Here is a 22801-nt window from a genome sequence, read left to right on the forward strand (position 1 = left end):
CACCCTCCCAGCCCCCAGACTTGACTCCTGCATCCCCTCCCACATAACGAGCCCTCACACCCCATGCTCTGACTCCTGCACACCCCCCATCCTCACCCGCTCCCTGAGCACCAAATGGGAGCTCCTGCACACACCCCTCTACATTGCCATCTGCACCCCTCACACCACATGGGAGCTGCCCCAGGTAAGCACTTCACACCCCAACCTCCTGCCCCAACCCTGAATCCTAAAATCTGGCCAGACCCTGCACCCCAATCTCCAGCTGTTCCTGCACCCTAACTCCCTCCCAGACCCTGCACCCGCAGCCCTGACTCCTGCACCCCCTCACACCCCCAGCCCTTACTCCTTCACCCTTCTCAAACACACCCCAGTTCCCTGCCCTCCCTGATTCCTTCAACCACCCATAACCACTTATCCCCCACCCCCTGCCCATCACACACCCCCAGCCCTGACTCCTGACTCCTGCCCCCCCACATCCCCACCTGCATTGCTCGCATGAAACAGGAGCTGCTCCAGGTAAGTGCTCCACACCCCAACCCTCAGCCCCCTCCCACACCCTAACTCCTGGCCAGACCCTGCACTCCAACATTTTTAATTTTTAATAAAGGGCTCTTATCCAAAGCGCTTTAAAATAGTTAGCTAACGGCACAAACAATATACGGAAAGATCATTAAGTGGTGCACCAAGACTCAGCAATTTTCAAGTGGTCTGTGGAAAGATCGGTTAGATGACAAAAACAATCAATGTACCTCATTTTATTTTCAGTTACTTCCTATTACTTATAGGAGGAGGAAGGAAAAAAAGAATGAAAAATGGGGGTGGGAGGGAAATGAGAGAATGTTCTTTTTCTTGCCTATGTCCCAAGGAGGGACCCCTAAAATGGAGCTGAGCACAGGGTCCCACTAACGCTAAATCCGCCACTGAGCTTTCTTCTCTGGATACCCCCAGCCAGCAGTCAAGGACGCACGGACTGTCTGTGTGATAAGTGACCCTGGACCAGCAGCTCTGACTCCAGCAGCCTGCTCGTTACACCCCAAGCATAATTGTGAACTGGGAGAAGAAGGCTCAGGCTTTGAGCCGTCAGGGGTAGGAAGCTTCTGCTGATTATGCCGCTCCTAACCCTCAGTTTTACTTCAGCAAACAGGAGATATTTGACACTGTGCAATACGGCTCCTGTGCTCTGTTCCCAAAGTGTTCTGCAGCAGGGGAGGGTCTGTGGCAGTCTGTATGTGTGTCACTGGCATATTGGGGTAATGCTGCAACAGGGCAGAGTAGAGGTGGCATTGTGGGGCTGGCGTGAATCATGTCTCTTCTTTTCCCCTTCCAAGAACAGAGGGGACAGGAACCCTTACCCAGCGAGGTCACCGTCTCATAGTTCTCCTGCATGACATCCCTGTAGAGGGCTCTCTGAGCGGGGTCCAGCAGAGCCCACTCTTCCCTGGTGAAATACACAGCCACCTCCTCGAAGGTCACTGGCCCCTGAAAGAGCAAGAGTCCAACACTCAGTACCTGCTGCCCCACTCACAGCCCCCCTATACATGGGGGACAGGAGCCAAACAGAAACTCTAGGTGCATTGCAGTCAGAGTCCCACCCCCACCCTGCTCAGAGCATCCAGGAAACACCAGGGGGAGGGGACGAAGCGAGAGCCCCTCCTCTCTCCCAGCAGAGCCATCATCCCCCTACTAGCCACAGACTGATTCAGGAGATGGAGCCCCTAGCAGGGTCCAGGGACAGCTCCCTGGTAGGAAGCCCAACACCCTCCCCATTCTGAAGAGCTGGATGGGAAGGGAGGGGAATCTCCCCTAAGCCTCACTGGTGGGTGCCCCCTTCATATCTCACAGCAGCTGCTGGTTAGTCAGGTCGGGCTCCAGCACTATGAGTCTGGTCAGTTTTCCCAGCCCCATGCAGCGGGGTTATTTTCTGCTCCACAAACTAGAGCATTTCCACCGCCGAACCTCCTGGGTCTGTTCCTAGAATCTAGGCCACTTATTAAATAACTCCCAGCAGGTTTAGCACACCCCTGTCCTCCTCCCTTTCTCCACCCTGTGCATTTCCTGCAAACCAGACTGCAACCTCCAAACCAGCCTGTGCAAACCTTCCCATCTCCAACGTATTTGCTGTCCCTCTCCCCCCCTGGAGGAACCCACCAGCAACCCCCTGATAATACCTACCTGAACTGGCTCCTCTGCAGCCATTTCTCTCCCCTGTCCAACGAGAGGACGGGATGAACTGGAGCGAAACATGGACGTTATTCCGCAGCCTGGCAGGGCGAGAAGGGCAGTTGTGAAGGTTTCAGAACAGGCTTTAATTCATTTCACAGCATGATTCCCCCAGGCCCTTTCCCTGCAGACAGACACCCTAGAGTCTGCCATGCTGGGAAATGCTCAGTCTGTTTATTACAATGTAGACCTGGCCCCTCCTGCCAGGCTAAGCCCAGACACATTTTTAACCTCCCTTCTCCCTCCCCTCACCCCGTAACAAAGTCTCTGAACACAAGGCTAGAAAAAAGCAGAACCAAAGGAGTCACTGTGGGGGATCCCCTCAGACACTGACCCCACGGCAGTCACACCCCAGCAGGAGGGATATGGAGTCAGGAACTGGATTTTCCTCTGTCTGATTCTCATCTTTTCCACAGGAAAGTGACTCTACCCAGGGTGCAGCAATACATCTGTCTGGGCAGATTAGAGATCTGGAAATCTCTCTCCAAACTCTTCTCTCCCACAGCCCCTTTAAGTCTCTCTTTCTCCTTCTCCCCTCTCCCTGCCCGTCTGGTAGGAAAATCCCATTCCTGGGTAGTTTGCTCCCACATGGCTGGATTTGCTCCTGCAATTGTTAATTGGACGAGAAATGAGGGGGGGTCTGTTTGTGTAGAGTCATTTTAAGGCCAGACCCCAGCATTTTCCCTTCGTTTCTTTCAGTTACTTGGAATGTCTGGCTCAGAATTTAGTATTAACAGGGCCCAGGGCTGCCCTAGGGGGCTAGGACCAGCTGGAGAAAGTCATCCCCTGGGCCGGGCAGAGAAGCAGCTTTAATTCAGGTCACTTCCCAGCACAGAACCCCACTGGGGGAGCAGCAGCTGCTAAGCCTGGTCTCCCAGATCACAGTGGAGGCTGCAGCGTCTGACCCAGGAAGCTGAACCCCAGTATCCTGAGCAGAGAGGGACAGAGCGTTTGAGCAGCTTCCCTCCTTTAGCTCTCTGGGGAGAGCAGCTAACGAGAGCCCCTCCTCACAGGGAGAATTGCTAATCTCATTTGCCCCACTGTCGATCCGGAGTCACTCCTTGTCTTTCCATACAGTGACTCTGGATTAACATTGGTCTCAATGAAACCAGAGTTCAGAAAGAATGAGCCCAGAACGCTGTGGAAGAGACCATCGTGTGGCAGTGCTGACCCCCTTCCCACCTCCCTCACCCCCCAGATCGAGGACAAGGACTGGGGGGCACAAATTTTCCAAACGGAACCAAAAGTTCCTGCAGTTTTCAAGAGAGGAGAAAAGCAAAATCTGTGATTTCACACGAACAGTGTCTGATAAGTGGACAGAAAGTTATCACAGTGACAGGGCATGTGGCTGGGGAATGCCGAGCAGTGCTTGGAGCCAGGACTCTGGCACAAGTTGATCAGAGAGAAGGATCATGGTTAGTAGAAGTTCCCACAGCCAGGGGCCCAGCAGCTATTCCCTGGGACGCAGCCCCCAGAGTCCCCAGCCAGGGACCTCAGCTACCCCTCAAAGCCCCACCGGCCAGGGAAGCCCCACCAGACCATGACTGTCAGGTTGGGAATCCCAAAGGGTTCCCCCCACCAAGGGCCCCCAGCAGCCAGAGACCCCCCAAAAGGGGCCCCCACTGGGAACTCAGTCCCTCACTGCCTGCCTAGGATCCCCCCCCCACCCCTCCAGCAGGATCTGCCCTGCCCTTTGCCTGGCACCCCCTCCTCCCCCCTGCGGGATCCCCTGATGCTTTACAGGGGCACCCCCTGGCCTAGCGCCAGGGATTCTCCCCCACACACTCTGTGCACTGGGCACGACAGCGATCCCAGGAGCCAGCTGGGGAAGCCCAGACAGAGCCCCTGGCACAGCACCAGGCTCCCTCTAACTTCCTGTCCCGCCTCCCCAGAGACACCCCCCTCCCCCCGTTCTGCAGCCAACAGGATCCCAGCAATACCCACCTTCATGACCCACAGCCTCAGGGCTGGGCACATCACAACAACCCCTCAAAACCCCAAACGTCCAGAACACACCAACCTGACTAGGGTACCCCCTGCCCAGCCACCCAAACACCTCCCCCTACCACAATGCATCTTCCTATCCAGCTGCAATCTCCTCATACAGACACCCCTTCCCCCAGAGCAATAGTGTTACCTCACAGTGTCTGATAAGTGGATAGAGAGTGATCACCGCCCCCTGCTGGCCAGTCACACAGACAGAGGGAGCCCTGGGGGATGCTTCTTTAACAGGAGAATGGAAGGCCTGGAGGGCAAGAAAGGTAAGAAACTTCCGTGGCCTGTCACTAGCAAATAATGGCCACCCTGGATCCACCCCAAGGTGGCTACATCTTAGCACTGCGGGAAGCAGCCCCTCCTGAAGAGCATTTGTCATGGGATTTGGGAAACTTCTGGACCCACACTGCACTCAGAGAGACCTTCTCATCCCGTGCCAGCTGGAGAAAAGGATTCAGCCAACTCTCCTGTTATCAGCTGGGAACCACTGATCCCCAAACATGGGGTGGCCTCTGAATTTGATGGGTATTAAACGTGTGTCTGGTCTCTTTCTTCGGCAAACATTTTAACAGAGATAAAGGAGGAAGAAATGATTCTCAAAGGAGACGGGAAAGATAATCTCTGGGCAATTTAACCCCCTGCAACAACCAGGATGGAGAATGACTCAGGGCAACAGGTTCCCTCGAATGAAGAAGTTGCTGGGATTTAGAGACATGGGGAACAGCCCCAAACCGGAGAGGATTTTTAATTGACATTTGATGATGACATAGAAAGAAGGAAAACCTGAGATTTGAGATCAGTGTTCAGAAATGAAAAAGAAAGGGTGGAAACCAGAAGGATTTTTTGATCCATTTTTGTAAATTAGTGAAAGGAAAGTGGAACATCAGAGGGATTTTATATCAGTTGTTGATATGAGGTAAAATCTGAGTGTAGTTCACATCAATATTTGATAAACGAATAAAGAGGAAATGGACAACATAAGGACACATTTTGTATCCACAGTCAAGAATCTGAGAAAAGGTGTAAATCTGAGATTTATTTTTTTTAGTAATTTATAAATAGAGACAAGGAAAAACTCAGGGCATAGTCACTTAGAAATAGACAAGTAGAGAGAAAGTGGGGCAAATTTTTAGGGTATTTTATATGAATCTTTGAGATTTGCAGAGAATACATGTCACAAGGTGAGCAACTGATAACAAGAAAATTAATTCATCTACACAAGTTCCAATCAACACTCCTGAGGTGAATTTTGGGGAGGATATTGTGTGTCGAGCCAATGAAGAGTAATACATTTTTGTAACTCTCCTTTGTGCTGCCTAAAGTATTTCTTTCCACGCAAATTAAAGCCCAATTGTAAGTAAAATATCTTGCTTATAAAAGGTGCCTGTTCCAGAATTCTCTTTCCTACAGGGCTACGGTGCTTTGATTCCTGACCTCTCTCTGGGTGTGACTGGTGTGTGATGCTCACAATGCTTCAGAAGAAAAGTTCTCTTATTGCTGAGTGTCATTTGCATGAATAAAAAGTTACTGATTTCCTCAAATCACACAGAATAAAACCCACCACAACATAACGTCAGGCAATTCAGGGAAAAAAACACCCCCCCCCCCCACCCCACAGACGGGGCAGTTGCTGATCAGGGATAAGATCTGAGCGGTTCCCACCAGGGTCTGACGGGGGGGGGGGGCAGGGGGTTGGGATGTTTTATATCCGTGTCTGAGAGTTGGGGGAAAAACGGGTCACAGACTCCGCACCCGGCAGCGGGGAGACAAACCCCCAGCGCGGGGGGGGGGGGCGGGGCGGTGTGAGGGGCCCCGGGGGGGGGGATTTTACGGGACGCTCCAGCGCACGCGGGCAGTGATGGTTCCCCCCCCTCACACGGGCCGCAGGGGGGGGGAGGGGGCGAGACACGGACACACACTCACCTCCGCCCCCCCGCACCGCTACGGAGGCCGCACCGGGACCCCCCGCCCCGCCCCAGCTCCCGGCCCAGGGCGGGGGGGGAGGGGTCTCGGGCCCAGGTGTCTGTTCCCCGCGCCCCGCTCAGCTCTTACCGGATCTGCCGCGCGCCCGGAGCCTCCCCCCGCAGCGGCCGGAAGTGACGCACCCCGCGGGGGACGGGGGGGGGAGGGGTCACGTGACGGGGCAGGTGTAACGCCAAAAACAGCCCCCGCTCCGGATTCGCTACTTGGGCTGCACTGAGCATGCGCAGCCGAACGGAGCCTGCGCAGTAACCGCCGCTGTGGCCGCTGCCCGCTCTCTGCCCTCACCGCTCCCGGCGCTTCGCTGCCCGCTCCTCGGGGGGGTGAAAAGCCCCGGGGGGCAAATCGCAGCGGGGGGGAGGGGCTGCCAGGGGCTGAGCGGGGCAGAAACTCACTGGCCGGGGGGGGGGTGGAGCTGCTGCAGGGGGCGGCGGGGGAGGGGCTGGGGGGGGAAATGGGGGGGGGGAGCCGCTGCCAGACCCTGTGCGGGACAAACCCCCGTTTGGGGGGGGGGGGGACAGGGGCCCCTCGGGCCGAGCCCCCCGCTCCGCGCGCAGGTCTGGGGGGGTCGGGCGGGGGGGGGGCACCGGCTGTCTCGGTTCTGCCGCGTGTCAGCCCGGGGGGGGGGGGGGGGCGGGTTCCCGGGGCGCCAGGCCCCGCCCCCCCCCCGCCTGTCCGAGCCCCGACCCCGCAGCGCCGCTCGGTCTGTGCCAGCGCTGCGGGGCGGCCCCTGCTCCGGCCGGGAGCCCGAGTGCGGGACACACCGGCCAGACCCCCCCGCCCCCCCCCGGCTCTGCCTCCCGCCCTGGGACTGTGGGAAAGTGTCTGTGTCTGTGTGAAACCCCCGCACCCCCTTCCCCTGCCACAGCGCCGAGCTGCCAACTCCCCCCCCCAGCCCGCGTGTCTGCACCCCCCTGCACCCCCATCCCCTGCCCCAGCTCAGAGCCTGCCCCCCTCACTCAACCTCCCCATAGCCTGCAACCCTCCCGCCCCCCAACTCCCCCCTGAGTCCGCGTGTCCGCACCCCCCCTGCACCCCCATCCCCTGCCCCAGCTCAGAGCCTGCACCCCTCACTCAACCTCCCCATAGCCTGAAACCCTCCCGCCCCCCAACTCCCTCCCAGAGCCCGCGTGTCTGCACCCCCCTGCACCCCATCCCCTGCCCCAGCTCAGAGCCTGCCCCCCTCACTCAACCTCCCCATAGCCTGAAACCCTCCCGCCCCCCAACTCCCTCCCAGAGCCCGCGTGTCTGCACCTCCTGCACCCCCATCCCCTGCCCCAGCTCAGAGCCTGCCCCCCTCACTCAACCTCCCCATAGCCTGCAACCCTCCCGCCCCCCAACTCCCTCCCAGAGCCCGTGTGCGCACCCCCCCTGCACCCCCATCCCCTGCCCCAGCTCAGAGCCTGCCCCCCTCCCTCAACCTCCCCATAGCCTGCAACCCTCCCGACCCCCAACTCCCCCCAAGCCGCGTGTCCGCACCCCCCCTGCACCCCCATCCCCTGCCCCAGCTCAGAGCCTGCCCCCCTCACTCACCCTCCCCACAGCCTGCAACCCTCCCGTTCCCCCAACTCCCCCCCGAGCCCGCGTGTCCGCACCCCCCCTGCACCCCCATCCCCTGCCCCAGCTCAGAGCCTGCCCCCCTCACTCAACCTCCCCACAGCCTGCAACCCTCCCGCCCCCCAACTCCCCCCCCAGCCCGCGTGTCCGCACCCCCCCTGCACCCCCATCCCCTGCCCCAGCTCAGAGCCTGCCCCCCTCACTCACCCTCCCCACAGCCTGCTACCCTCCCGCCCCCCAACTCCCCCCCGAGCCCGCGTGTCCGCACCCCCCTGCACCCCCATCCCCTGCCCCAGCTCAGAGCCTGCCCCCCTCACTCAACCTCCCCACAGCCTGCAACCCTCCCGCCCCCCAACTCCCCCCCCGAGCCCGCGTGTCCGCACCCCCCCTGCACCCCCATCCCCTGCCCCAGCTCAGAGCCTGCCCCCCTCACTCAACCTCCCCATAGCCTGCAACCCTCCCGCCCCCCAACTCCCTCCCAGAGCCCGTGTGCGCACCCCCCCTGCACCCCCATCCCCTGCCCCAGCTCAGAGCCTGCACCCCTCACTCAACCTCCCCATAGCCTGCAACCCTCCCACCCCCCAACTCCCCCCCCGAGCCCGCGTGTCCGCACCCCCCTGCACCCCCATCCCCTGCCCCAGCTCAGAGCCTGCCCCCCTCACTCAACCTCCCCATAGCCTGCAACCCTCCTGCCCCCCAACTCTCCCCCAGCCCGTGTGTCCGCACCCCCCCTGCACCCCCATCCCCTGCCCCAGCTCAGAGCCTGCCCCCCTCACTCAACCTCCCCATAGCCTGCAACCCTCCCGCCCCCCAACTCCCTCCCCGAGCCCACGTGTCCGCACCCCCCCTGCACCCCAATCCCCTGCCCCAGCTCAGAGCCTGCCCCCCTCACTCAACCTCCCCATAGCCTGCAACCCTCCCGCCCCCCAACTCCCTCCCAGAGCCCGCGTGTCCGCACCCCCTCCTGTACCCCAATCCCCTGCCTCAGGTCAGAGCCTGCACCCCAAACAGGGCCGGATTAACCTTTTGTGGGCCCGGCGCTAAACGTATTTGTGGGTCCCCATGGGGGAAATGTGGACATGGGGGAGGGGGGCAGAGTCCTCAGAGCAAGGGGCCGGCCTGGGGCAACGGAAGATGGGTCATGGCACGGCAGGACAGCCCCACTCCACCCAGCCCAGTACAAGGGCCCTGTTTACAAACCGGGAGCTGCCAGACCCACACTGTCCAGCCCAGCCCTGCACTGCCATCGTGCTTCTTCCCCTTGGGGGCGGGCCCATGCTGCACCATGCTACCCCCTGCCCAGCACCCCTCCGGCTCCCTACGCCCAACGCCGCACCACCCAGAGACCCCACAAACCCCCTGCCCGGCACCCCTCCAACTCCCTACGCCCAGCGCCGCACCACCCAGAGACCCCCACCAACCCCCTGCCCAGCACCCCTCCGGCTGCCTACGCCCAGCGCCGCAGCACCCAGAGACCCCCGCAACCCCCCTGCCCGGTACCCCTCCGACTCCCTACGCCCAGCGCCGCACCGCCCAGAGACCCCCGCAAACCCCCTGTCCGGCACCCCTCCGGCTCCCTACGCCCAGCACCGCACCACCCAGAGACCCCCGCAAACCCCCTGCCCGGTACCCCTGCGACTCCCTACGCCCAGCGCCGCACCACCCAGAAACCCCCACCAATCCCCTGCCCAGCACCCCTCCGACTCCCTACGCCCAGCACCGCACCACCCAGAGACCCCCGCAACCCCCCTGCCCGGTACCCCTCCGACTCCCTACGCCCAGCGCCGCACCACCCAGAGACCCCCACAAACCCCCTGCCCGGCACCCCTCCGACTCCCTACGCCCAGCGCCGCACCACCCAGAGACACACACACACACACAAAACTATATATAAAACTATATTTCTTTGGGTTGCATTATGTATAATCAGAATTTAATAAAACGTGTTTTTTACTTGAAAAAAATTATTCTCTGTATTTGTGTCCATATATATAATGCAAATTATAAAATTATAAAAATAAATTTAAAAACAGAAAGTGGTCTCATCATGGGCGTTCTCCATACCCCCAAACCTTACCTCCCTTTTCACGTAGTCACACACAAACAAGGGAAAGTGCGCGCCTCACTCATCCAATGGGTCAATCTGGCACATTAGCCAGGAGGAAGCAGATCGTGAGCATTTTTTCGACCGCAAACCCCATCCCTCCAGATTTGCAACCATCCCTGGACCAGTGAGGGACGAGCTGCTGCCAGCCACGCACAGGCAGGAGGGGAGCAAAGTGGCATCAGCTGGTTTCCTTTTCCTCCCGTCTGTCCTCTGCAACGGGAGGGGGGCAGCCTGGAGGATGGGGGTGCAGGAGAGCGATGGATGGAGTGGGAGGAGGAGATAGGTAGGGCCGGGTGCTCCCAGTGGCCAGGAGCCAGCACCCAGCACAGCGCCCCCGGGTGGCCCCTTCCCAAACCCTCAGGAACTGGCTGGTCCCCAAGGTGTGAAATGCCTGGGGGCAAACCAGCATTCTAAGGGTTAATAGGGTCAAACCTGTCCCCCATGATGAGCAGTTACCATGTCCAGGTATGTCTCACCTGTAACAGGTGACTGAACCATCTCTACTTGGGGGGGGTGAAGAGGAGAGGAATCTATTAACACTCCCCACCCCCAACACAGACACAATTTTAGTTCACATTTGTGCACACTCATGTCTAGTGATGTATCCTTGTGAGTCTGGTGATTATTTTGATGGCTCGTTGGTACAACCGTGTTATAGAACAGCTCCCCCCCCACACCTTCCTCCCTTTGCAAGGCTAATGGAACATTCCAACAGCTTCCTTCCCCCCCCCCCCCACCAACTTCAAAGAGTCTGCACCCCGATTTAACCCCTTCCCTGCCAGAGGGAAAGAAGGAGAGAGAAAAAAAAATCACCTTGCAGGTGGAGTCTAAGCATCAGTCTGCATCCAGGAAGGACCAGCAATGGAGGGCCACTGGCATTAAATATGTTAACACATAGGGAAGGCGCAGGACAAAGAGGTTTGGCGCTCAGCTGATTGAGAAAATTCAGAACAAAGACAGGAGTCTTTGTGAGGCACCCATGGGTGCATTCCTTAGTGGGGGAAAATACATCAGAACAGGTTGGATAAACACCTGTTAGGGCTGGTCTAGGTTTATTAGGTCCTGCCGCAGTGCAGGGACCTGGACTTGATGACCCCCAATTTTTTTTTTCAGCAAATCAAATTAAAAAATCATTTTGAATCAAATGAAACTTATCACCTGACCTGAACTGTTTCGTTTTATTTGGAGGGTTTTTTTTTTTAATTTAAAGAGTTTTTAAAATAAATCTGAGGGAAATTCCACAACATCCATCGGAAATTCCACAACATCCATCGGAAGACTTTTCTGAGTTTCTTTATTCTTGAGCAAGAATTCACCAAAATCAACCAGAATTCCTGAATTGTTTTGGTCAGCCCAAAGCTGCATTTTTGGTCAAATAAAAGTCATTTGCCTGAAGTATTTCACCCAGCTCAGCACTCGAAAGCCTGCAAATGGTCTGGCTGGTGATGTCCATGCAACCTTAACTCTGGCCCCTAGTCAGTCTGCTTTAGTTTAATTAGTTAGATGATTGCATGCTATTATTTCTGCAGCATTGTCTGCCATACAGGAGGACGTGCTGTTATCTTATTCGTGATTCTTTGGAGAACTCCCAGGTCATTATGAAAATGTTTGCTAATATTGAAAGATTCTTAGCTTTTTACTGTAAATGGTTAGTCGCCTAAAATGTCATCCCGGATACTTCTCTAAGACAGTTTCAGGTACCTAACCCGAGAGCAAAAATGATACCATGGCACCTAGCAACCAGTCACTAACCGTCAATCAGGAAGAGCGGGAACTGAACAGTTCCTGAAAGTTGCTCATCGAAACCAGCTATTGAACATTTGCATCCAACAAGCAGACTCCCATGCTGAGAGGGCAATAGGTAAAGATCTGCTAACCAATAAAAAGGGTCTCAATTCACAATCAATGTTATTGTTAGTATGATAACAGTGTGAGAGGCCACAAGGATGCCCAGGGCCCTGTTGTACTAGGTGTTATAACCAGACTGTCCCCAACCTGCAGAGCTTAAATAAACCAGACAAAGTTAGGAGGGGAAACGGAGGCACCGTGACTTGCCCAAGGTAGGTCAGTGGCAGAGCTGAGACTAGAACCCTGAATTCTAATTCAGTGCCTGATCCAGCTATGTGCAGTTAGGTAGGCAGGGCTCCCACCTAAGGCACCTACATGTTCCATTGCTTCTCTCCTATCTTTCTTGAGCAGAGGAAAAATGATCCCCAACTAGATCAGTGCCTCCCTTTTTATAACCTTCCAGTCTCCTCTGCCAGGTGACTCCCTTGTCATCCTCAAAAAGTGTTTTCACTGCCAGGCAACCTCACCCCAGCTAACCTAGCTTTCCTAGTTTGGAGCCAGTCCATTGTTGAGAGTGATCGCATTTCAACCGGCGAGCATTTAAGTTAAATGACCCCCTACCATTAGGCCGCTGCCCCTACTCCCTCCTGTTCCGACATGGAGTTGAAAGGACAACAGAGATGCCAAAAGGCTGCACATTCCATATGGAGTTTGCAGCTTGGTAAAGGTACATACAGGAGTCTGCAGCTCCCCTGTTGGGAGGAAGTACGTTGGTCCCCTTCTCCCAGCTCATCCCCGGTTGCGAAGAGAGGGGAGCTTCCTTGTCCTGACCTCTCTGCAGGCTTCCCAGCTTTTCTTTCTCCCAGGACGGTTTCCTCTCTCCCAGGTCCCTCATAATTTGTCACAGGTGAGGCAATTTCCTGGACTAAACCTACTGAATACAGGTTAACCTTGAATTAAGTTTATGTATCGCTGAGAGCCAGGGACAAGGCTGCGTGAGAGACAAGGCGAGGGAGTTAATCCCTTTTATTGGGCCCATTTCTGTTGGCGAGAGACCATCTCTTCTGCAGCTCTAGCCTGTATGTGCAATTCCCTAGGGGAGGGGAGGCCACAGCTTCACCGGGTGCTCAGGACAGTGGGGGGTTGTTATGCAAAATCCCTCAGGTTGTAACATGTAACACCTCCAGGGCTGGAGCACCCACAGGGAAAAATTAGTGGGTGCTGTGCACCCACCAGCAGCTCCCCGCCCTGCCCCCCCAGCTCACCTCCACCTCCGCCCCTGCGCGTGCTCCGTGCCTGCTTTTCCCCCTACCTCCCAGAGCTTGCGCCGCGAAACAGCTGTTTCACGTGGCAAGTGCTAGGAGGGGAGAGGGGAGGAGGGGAAACGCGGCGCACTCGGGGAAGGGGCGGGGCCAGGGCAGGGATTTGGGGAAGGGGTCCAATAGGGGCAGGGAGAGGGCGGAGTTGGGGCAGGGACTTTGGGGCAGGGGTTGGAATGGGGCGGGGCAGGGCAGGGCAGGGGTGGGGTGGGGGGGGCGAGTACCCAATAGCGCCGGGGAAAGTTGGCTCCAATGAGTGGGCCCACCACAGTCCCAGACTGCACACCCGGGGGATCTAGTCCCATAGAGTGTTGGGGGTTCTTAGGGACTGGCTTGTTTTGGCCTTGTTTTGAAATGGGATTAGCTGGATTTTTGGCTAATTGTGAAAGTTGGGGGGGGCTTCTTTACCACATGAAAGTTGGCAGCTGTGTCCACAACCTGGAGCGGTTGAGCTTTTAAACTGGATTCTCCAGAGCCCAACGAACATAGGAAGGACTTTAGAATAAATAGCCTGAATTTAAACTGTTTTAGGGCCTTTGTTCTTATTCAATAAACAGCCAGGATCCTCCCCCCCCCCCACATCTGCAGAGGTGAGTCTATTATAGCACCCAAATAGTGGACCTTGTCTCCGCAACATCATCTTCCCCTCAGTTCTCTAAGTCCCTAGTTCAATCCCCAGTGTGTTAGCAAGATGGTGGATGGCTGTCGAACGCTGTTATTTCTGGGGTTCATTTTGGTCTTGTGTGTTTCACCAGGCAGAGGCAATCGAGGGGTTCATTGCGTTCTCTTGGCTCCCCAGCCTTACACCCAGTTATGGACAAGGAGGAGAAATCCAAATGCCAGGATGGAATCGGCCGTCTTCCAAGCCAGAGACAAGGGCACGGCTGAGTTTTTCTGTGAAACAAGACAAAAGCCTTTTATTCAATATCTTCATTAATGATCTGGAGGATGGTGTGGACTGCACCCTTAGCAAGTTTGCAGATGACACTAAACTGGGAGGAATGGTTGATACGCTGGAGGGTAGGGATAGGATACAGAGGGACTTAGACAAATTAGAGTATTGGGTCAAAAGAAATATGATGAGGTTCAACAAGGACAAGTGCAGAGTCCTGCACTTAGGACGGAAGAATCCCAGGCACTGCTACAGACTAGGGACTGAATGGCTGGGCAGCAGTTCTGCAGAAAAGGACCTAGAGGTTACGGTGGACGAAAAGCTGAATATGAGTCAACAGTGTGCCCTTGTTGCCAAGAAGGCTAATGGCATTTTGGGTTGTATAAGTAGGGGCATTTCCAGCAGATCGAGGGATGTGATCATTCCCCTCTTTTCAGCACTGGTGAGGCCTCATCTGGAGCACTGTGTCCAGTTTTGGGCCCCACACTACAAGAAGGATGTGGATAAATTGGAAAGAGTCCAGCGGAGGGCAACAAAAATGATTAGGGGGCTGGAGCACATGACTTATGAGGAGAGGCTGAGGGAACTGGGATTGTTTAGTCTGCAGAAGAGAAGAATGAGGGGGGATTTGATAGCTGCTTTCAACTACCTGAAAGGGGGTTCTAAAGAGGATGGATCTAGACTGTTCTCAGTGGTAGAAGATGACAGAACAAGGAGTAATGGTCTCAAGTTGCAGAAGCGGAGGTTTAGGTTGGATATTAGGAAAAATCTATTTCACTAGGAGGGTGGTGAAGCACTGGAATGGGTTACCTAGGGAGGTGGTGGAATCTCCTTCCTTAGAGGTTTTTAAGGTCAGGCTTGACAAAGCCCTGGCTGGGATGATTTAGTTGGGTTTGGTCCTGCTTTGAGCAGGGGGTTGGACTAGATGACCTCCTGAGGTCCCTTCCAACCCTGAGATTCTATGATTCTATGAAAAGCCTGTTATTTATAGGCCGCGCTGGCTATTATTAACTATAATACAAATGGGTTGCCTCGCCCCTGGCATGGAAAACCCACAGGAGGGGGTAGCCTTTGGGGCCAAGGCTGAGAAGGGGTCAAAGGAGAGGGGAGCAAGGAGAGGATGCCCAGCGAAACACAGGGAAAGCAGCCCTGTCCCAGGCCTGAGCGCTCCACCCCCCCCGTGTCCCCGAGTGGGTGCAGAGAGAGCCCCCCGGCTGCTTCAATCACCCAGGATGACGTTTCTCAGAGGGTCCCCCTGTTATCGACACAGGCTCCCAGAACCTCACTGCTGGCTCTGGAACCCAGCGTCCAGTTGCAATGGCACCGTCCTTGTGACTAATCCTCTGGGATCCCCCTGGAACACAGAGTCTGCACAGTGCCTTCCCCACCGCCCCCCGCCGCATCACTTTGTACCTTGTGCTAACGTAGACACCACACCCTACACTGGTGCCTCGAATGGACCCGCTTGATCGGGCCATTGCCAGGGACTGTCCCCGCGACCTCTAGCTCCAAAGCACTGGCCTCGACCCCCTGAGGACTCAGCCCATCACCCGAACAACAGCCCATCACAGCAGCAGCAGGCAGCTCTCCTGTGTCACAGGCACACACGGCCCTTCCTACCCTGCGCAGTATCACGCCGCGTGGCCAGGATCCGTCATCCAACACGCAGCACCCTCAGCAGCATGGTGTTCCCAACCTAGCCCCACGGTGGCTGCAGCTTCACTGCAACTCACAGCCCAGGGCAGGTCAGCAGAGTTAAAGAAGTCTGGGCTGGATGAATGGACGGGTAAGGTGGATAGAAAACTGGCTAGATGGTCGGGCTCAACGGGTAGTGATCAATGGTTCCATGTCTAGTTGGCAGCCGGTATCAAGCAGAGTGCCCCAAGGATCGGTGCTGGGGCCGGTTTTGTTCAATATCTTCATTAACAATCTGGAGGATGGTGTGGACTGCACCCTCAGCAAGTTTGCAGATGACACTAAACTGGGAGGAGTAGTTGATATGCTGGAGGGTAGGGATAGGATACAGAGGGACCTAGACAAATTAGAGGATTGGGCCAATAGAAATATGATGAGGTTCAACAAGGACAAGTGCAGAGTCCTGCACTTAGGACGGAAGAATCCCATGCACTGCTACAGACTAGGGACCGAATGGCTGGGCAGCAGTTCTGCAGAAAAGGACCTAGGGGTTATGGTGGACGAAAAGCTGAATATGAGTCAACAGTGTGCCCTTGTTGCCAAGAAGGCTAATGGCATTTTGGGTTGTATAAGTAGGGGCATTTCCAGCAGATCGAGGGATGTGATCATTCCCCTCTATTCAGCACTGGTGAGGCCTCATTTGGAGTAATGTGTCCAGTTTTGGGCCCCACACTACAAGAAGGATGTGGATAAATTGGAGAGAGTCCAGCGGAGGGCAACAAAAATGATTAGGGGGCTGGAGCACATGACTTATGAGGAGAGGCTGAGGGAACTGGGATTGTTTAGTCTGCAGAAGAGAAGAATGAGGGGGGATTTGATAGCTGCTTTCAACTACCTGAAAGGGGGTTCCAAAGAGGATGGATCTAGACTGTTCTCAGTGGTAGAAGATGACAGAACAAGGAGTAATGGTCTCAAGTTGCAGAGGGGGAGGTTTAGGTTGGACATTAGGAAAAAAATTTCACTAGGAGGGTGGAGAAGCACTGGAATGGGTTACCTAGGGAAGTGGTGGAATCTCCTTCCTTAGAGGTTTTTAAGGTCAGGCTTGACAAAGCCCTGGCTGGGATGATTTAGTTGGGTTTGGTCCTGCGTTGAGCAGGGGGTTGGACTAGATACCTCCTGAGGTCCCTTCCAACCCTGAGATTCTATGCTCTGGGGTCCCCCGTGGGGGGGAATACACACTGGGACCAGCAAAGGAGACTCTCCCTCAAGAGTCATCAAACCCACGGCTGCCCTGCTTCAACTGAGCCCTAACCCGAGCGGCTGCATAGCTGGGCTCCACAGCCAGATAGACGCGGCAAGAGAAACGAAAGCAAATGCATGTTACCATTCCACGTGCAAGGGCTGGAAGCGACATTCACACTGGGCTTAGGGATGGGAGCTGGAAATAGAGAAAAGAGAAAGTCAACAACAGGCCAAACCCTGACAGGTCTAACCCTGGGCCAGATCCTCAGGTGATGTAAACCGGTGGTGCTCCAGTGAAACTATTTTATACCAGCTGGGGGTGTTGCCTGTATAGATTTTATATAGAGGGTCTATTAGCTAGACAAATTCAGGCTGCAAATAAGGCGCAAAATTTTTACGGTGAGAGTAACTGACCATTGAAACAATTTACCGAGGGGCACGGTGCGTTCTCCATCACTGCCCATTTTAAAATCAAGATGGGACGTTGTTCTAGAAGATCTGCTCTAGGAATTGTTTTGGGGCAGGTCTCCGGCCTGTGTTATCCAGGAGGTCAGGCTAGATGACCACAATGGTTCCTTCTGGCCTTGGAATCTATGAATGATGCTCATCTAGTCTGACTTCCTGTGTAATGCAGATCAGACAATTTCACCCAATGGCACCTGCTTCCAACCCATTGACCTGTGGCTGGGTGACAGCGTATCATTTAGAAAGGGGGTCCCTCCATGATGTGGAGACCTCGAGTGATGGAGAATCCACCATATGCCTTGGTGAGCTGCTTCAGTGGTTCATTTCCATCCCCGTTAAACGCAAACACAAAATGAGACAAAACTTTCTTCTAACTTCAGCTTTCAGCCAGTGGATCTTGTTCTACCTTTATCTGCTAGATTGATAAGAGAGGGCTCTTCAGAGATCTTCTCTGTGTGTTGGTACTGCTTTAAGAGCGAGTTACCTTTTAACCTTCCCTTTCATAAGCTAACTAGAATAAGCCCATTCAAAAATTTCCCATTGGAGAGCATGTTTTCCAGATGTCATAGTTTTCCTTCAGCATTTTGGGGGTCATGAAATGCAGCCCTCGTTTGGATCACAGACACTAGATGAACAGTACCAAATTCCCTGTGTACCCCCCTCCACTCACCTGCAGAGTGCATGTGACCCTGGGCTCTGTCTGGGTGCTTAGCCTCCATCACCCCAGCACCTCTCAGGACTCAGTGACCATATCCTCACGCCTTGAAGCACAGAGAGACCCCTGGCCAAGGCCTGAAGCCAAGATTTTTAAACGTGACTAGTGACTGTGTCTCCCCCAATTCTGGATCCCCTGTGGGAGCCCGATTTTCAGAGCCCAGATGCTCAGCACTTTCTGAAAATCAGGTCCCTTTAAAGTGTGTCCAGAAAATGGGGCATCCCAAATCCGTAGTCATTTTTGGCAACATTGGCCTAAGTGACTAAACCAAATCTCCTGGGTGCCAGTCCAGAGCCTTGGCTACAAGACCATCCTTCCTGGCCCTTACCGGCTTAGCCTGGGGGGTTATCAACTCCTTTCTTTTATGGAGCCGCCTCCCCCAGTGGCCTTCCTGGCGCTCACTAGCTGGTCTCCCTGCTTTCTGACGTGTGTGTGGCTGTTCCTTCAAGACGTCTGGGTGGCTCCATTACCTCACTTTCTGCCAGCAGGGCAGCAATCTGCTTTTGCCTCTGTTCCCATTTGGTCCATTGTGGGAGGTCCCAAAACAGGAACGTCATTCAGGTCAGTACCTGACCCCTCCCCTTAAAGCACCAGCCACAAAAATTCCAGAAAGAGCAGCTCCGGCGATGGCGCGTTGGACCCAGAACCTGAGCTGAGGACCTGGCCCATTTCCTGGGAGCCTCTTTATCCCATCCAGGCTGTTTCCTGCTCCTTCCGCTGCCTTGTGGGCATTTCGGGGTGGGGAGAGGAGGGTGCATTATCACAGCCCTTCTAGCTCCCTGAACCTCACCATCCCTGACCCTTGTTTGAAGAGGCTGCTCCCCACCCACCGTACACGTCCAGTTGGAATAATTCATCTGTCTCCTGGCTTTGGCTGTCTTCCACTTCCATCTGGTAGGCGCCACTGTGTTCCTTCTGCAGCTGATTAATTTCCAGGGTGTGATTCTTGTGGTAACGCAGTTTATTCTGAAAAAGGCCACTGGGATAAGACTCTGGCTGATTCCATTTTTTAATCAGGATCTTTAGGGAGTTGTTGAACCTCCAGGTGATCTGCTTGTATTCTCCTGGGACTGGCAGTTTGGGGTTTAGATACACCGTGCCATGGACAATCCCATTCACCCGACTGCGCAGCACCTCTGTGGCCTCGTAAGCTGTCAACAGACAAAAATCAGGGTTGCAATGGGAAGCAAAGGAACAAGAATTACTCTTAGTTAGTTGTTGGGTGAAGCTAGCGCAAATGCCCCTTGCTGTGCCTCAGTTTCCCCCTGTAAAATGGGGATAATGCCGTTCACTCTTTTGTGTGTGAAGGACTTTGAGCTCTTGTGACAATCAGGTTCCAGCCTCCCCTCCACCCCCACCCCCACCCCCACCGGAGAACAGAAGATTTGGGCTAATCCAGTGCTTCACGCCCCTGTTCTCCTCCAGCCTACCTCTCCCACGATGCACAGCAGCCGTGCTACTGAGGCAATGAAGCAGCAAGGAAGGGGCAGGATATTCTTCCTGCCAGGGGAGATTTAACTGATGCACCAATATTTTCCTCATGTGCTCTAGCAGGTGTATCCTGCCAAATTTGGTTAAACCCTGGCAGCACTGTCACCGACTCACAGACTTTGGGCAAGTCAATTCCTCACTCTGTATAATGATTCCCGGCAAATTCCCAGAGCGCTGTGGTAAGGTTCAGTTGAGGTCGGCATTCTTTGCTCCTTGGTAAGTAAAGTTGCAAAATATTGTTTTTATTTCCAGTTTGGGCTTAGATTGCACCCATTTTTATTTTCTCTCCTGCCCCTAACTTGGTCTCTGGAGTCCTAGTCAATAACCAACATACGATGGTCTCACCCTTCACATTTCCTGTTCCACCCACCTACCCCCATCTAGAAATCTCCCGGAATTAGCTTTATGCTGAGCCACTTCCTGTCCCATCATTTCCTTTCTCAGAGGCCATTTTGTTTTTTGAGGGAGCTGTTGTTCTTTTTTAAATCTTGGAAAGAGCATTTTCACGAGTGACACCGGTAGTGAATCCAGCAGGGGTCATCTTTAGGGTCAGGGATTATCAGCATTCAGAACCGATGTCTCACACTTGAGCTAAAGGAGTAACTAATGTCATTAGCTGATAGCAATAGCAGATTGTTACCCCACCAGCACCAGAGTGGGAGGGGACGGACATACACACACACACACACACATCAGGTGTGTTAAACACATTCATACTTATAACTTGGACCTTTTGAACTAGTAATCTAGCAAACAGTGTGCTCTACTCACTGGGGAAGTATTGCCTAGTGGCTAGAGCACTGGACTGGGATTCAGGAGACCTGGCTTCTATTCCTAGCTGGCCTGCTAGGTGAAGTCACTTCCCTTCTCTGTGCCTCATTTTCTCCCATTGTGAAACGGGGACAACGGTGTTGGTGTCCCTAGGCCTAAGTGAACCAAAGTTGTGACTGCAGGCCTGAGTGAACCAAAGTTCTTCCATGCTGTGAACTTTAACCAGCCTAAGATGCTAATAAACAGCAAGCAAAATGTGTAACTGTCAGCTGTCTTAGCTTGCAGCTGCAGGATAGCTCGAAACAGCAAAAAGCGGCAGTAAGACGGGGGGGAGAAGGGGGAGGGAAGTCTGCATGCGTCTGTGCTGTGAAGGCCATAGATAAACATGCGCATGAGAACAGTTCTAACAAGCTACATTATAGTGTTAAGTGTAACTGTTGCAAGGGGGAGGGAGGAAGGGGGAAAAACAAGGGGGGGTATAAATGCTGGGACCCCGCCTGCGTGCGGGTGTGCAGGATTTGAGATTGTAATTTCTCCCTGGCACCTTTTTTGAGCTCAAATAAACTTGGTTTGCTTCTCCACCCGGGTGTGTTAATTAGTGCGACGCACACCGGGCAACGAACCCCCACTGTTGCGCCCCCCTCGGGCCCTCTGGGCCGGCAGCAACGGTACCAACCACCTTTAAAAATCACACTGCGATCCATGGGTGAGAAGAGCTGGGGGGGGGTGACTGTTTTTATTTTTGCTTCTGGTCTGGATCAAGCAAAACGCCCCGCACGTGACTGCTGCTGACTCTGGGGGAAGTTCAGCTCCTTTTACCACGTTATGGTCTCTTGATTCGCTGTATTTGCTTCACCGTTGCTGCTGTGTTGTAAGCTGCTGCGTGACGATGAGACCGTGGTTTTTGCTGTTTCAACTCAGCCGGGTCACCTTCTCCCGTACACAGAACTACCATAAAACGGCCATTACTAAGGGGGTGGGGAGGCAACCACAGACACCGTGTGACTGTCCTAGGCACATCATGGATGACATAAGGATTAATAAATACACCACCCTTTGCACCAGCATTGAAGGCACTGAAACACCCCCCAAAAGTTGGGACTTTCAACTCCCCCCCACCTCCCGCTGCCACCGCCATATTGCCAACCCTGTGCCTCCCAAAATCATGAATGATGTCCCTCCCACATGAGATTGTCTTTTTAAAAATATTAATTTGGGGTTCTTTTTTATATGCCTGCTGGGTTTTGAACATTTATGGATCATGTTTTCAAGCTTTTCTCCATAACCACAATGCCCAGAAACTTAGTTTTCATTTTTTTTTAAGATTCTCATATAATCACAGGGCTCCAGTAGCTGGGGATTTTTAGAAAAACCATAAGACTCGCAACAAACTCACAAGAGTTGATAACAACAGAATCTCTATTTCAGAGTAAGTAGAGCAAACCCCCTGTCTGATTTCCCTGGTCACTTCTGTAACACTGTACGCAGGAGGAAAAAACAACCCTTTCTGACCAGAAATGTGGGTTTTGATTACCCTAATTTCAGTGTGTGCAGGAACAAATGTTGTCAATGATAAAAAATGATGAGCTTCTAGATCCTTGGAGACTCAAATACTCTGGTATCTTTCTCTGGAGCTTTCCAGTCTGTGGGCTGGGGTTAGTTTCTGCCCTTTAATGCATGGGCACGGTTCTAACTGACTTCAGTGAACAAAGACTAGGCAGGGTAAGGAAATGTCTGTTCCAGCACCCCAGCTAAATACAGTTAATGAGTTCTAACAATCTCTGCAGTTTTGATGCAGAGACTCATGCAAGCCCCTTGGCTTTGGTCGCTGTGATAGAAATAATGAGCTTTCATTTTAAAAACGAACAAAAAATAAGTTTCTAAGCCTGAAAACTGATGTGATGCGCCTGAAAACTGTAACTTGGAAGGAACAGGCAGCCATGCGCCACTTATAAAGAAATGTTGGCAAAATACTTGATCAGAATTTCAAATTCTGATGAGAAATTTTGATGGGAAGTTTTTGAAAAATCCCAACTCATTTTTCCTTCCCTCTGATTGTCACCATCTTAGTCACTTCTACAGCCAGAAGCTAAAGGGAGCCGACAAGCTATCCTTCCCGCCACCTCTGGCCCTCCAAGATAAAACTTATCTAGCACAAGGCAGGGGAGTTTAAGAAAGAATCAAATCACTACACATGCGCACACACAGCCCAAATCTGCAACCCAGATCCAAAACGGGTGGAGAGGTTTGAGAGCGACAGCTCTGCAAAAGAACTTACATTAGAAAGGCACCTGCCCATTGCGAAGGAGCAGCCTTAGAGCCATAAAGAGAAGTGCCAGGACAGCTGGAACAGGTATGTGAAGCAAGCGCCTTTTTCAAGAGAAAAAACACAAAATGTTTGTCTTACCTTGTAAGTTGCTGAGCACCACGAGGCAAACAGCAGCCGCCATCTTCCCCAGCATTGCGGCAATCTAAAACCAGGGTGTCCTCTATTCAAGTTACCTTGTCAAAGGACCTGATTCTTACACCAGCTGTGTAAAAGGGCCTTAATATGGGACTAAATTAGAGGTACACCTGCATTAAGTCCCCTTTACACTGGGATAAAAAGGGTTTGGTGTAAATGA

At 53.9% G+C, this 22801-nt stretch overlaps 2 protein-coding genes across 2 annotated transcripts in view; both read right to left on the reverse strand.

The window, feature by feature from the left end:
- The window catches only part of LOC123356641 (hydroperoxide isomerase ALOXE3-like), a 52075-nt gene extending 50662 nt beyond the window's left edge, over positions 1–1413 (reverse strand). Inside the window, exon 1 of the mRNA XM_045000013.1 lies at positions 1353–1413. The gene's annotated coding sequence lies outside the window, so the exon portion shown is untranslated. The remainder of the gene's footprint in view (positions 1–1352) is intronic.
- Positions 1–22801, reverse strand: part of LOC123356632 — a 1710063-nt gene that overhangs the window by 733931 nt on the left and 953331 nt on the right.

The sequence above is a fragment of the Mauremys mutica genome, chromosome 26, assembly GCF_020497125.1.
Source record: "Mauremys mutica isolate MM-2020 ecotype Southern chromosome 26, ASM2049712v1, whole genome shotgun sequence".
NCBI lineage: Eukaryota > Metazoa > Chordata > Testudines > Geoemydidae > Mauremys > Mauremys mutica.